This window comes from Mastomys coucha, unplaced genomic scaffold (assembly GCF_008632895.1).
Source record: "Mastomys coucha isolate ucsf_1 unplaced genomic scaffold, UCSF_Mcou_1 pScaffold22, whole genome shotgun sequence".
In the NCBI taxonomy this organism is placed as follows: Eukaryota; Metazoa; Chordata; class Mammalia; order Rodentia; family Muridae; genus Mastomys; species Mastomys coucha.
Window position 1 is genome coordinate 59,001,502 of NW_022196905.1, and position 219 is coordinate 59,001,720.

Below are 219 nucleotides of genomic sequence, written 5' to 3' on the forward strand. Positions count from 1 at the left end.
TCTCTCTCTCTGTGTGTGTGTGCCAGAGAACAACCTCCAATATTATTCCTCAGATGCTGTCCACCTTGGTTTCTGTTTGTTTTGTCTTGAGACAGGATTTCTCACTGGCTGAGCTTGCTAAGTAAGTTAGTCTGGCTGGTCAGTGATCCTCCATTCTCTGCCTCCCCAGCACTGAAATTACAAGCAAACACCACAATGCCTGGCTTTTGTTGTTCTTTG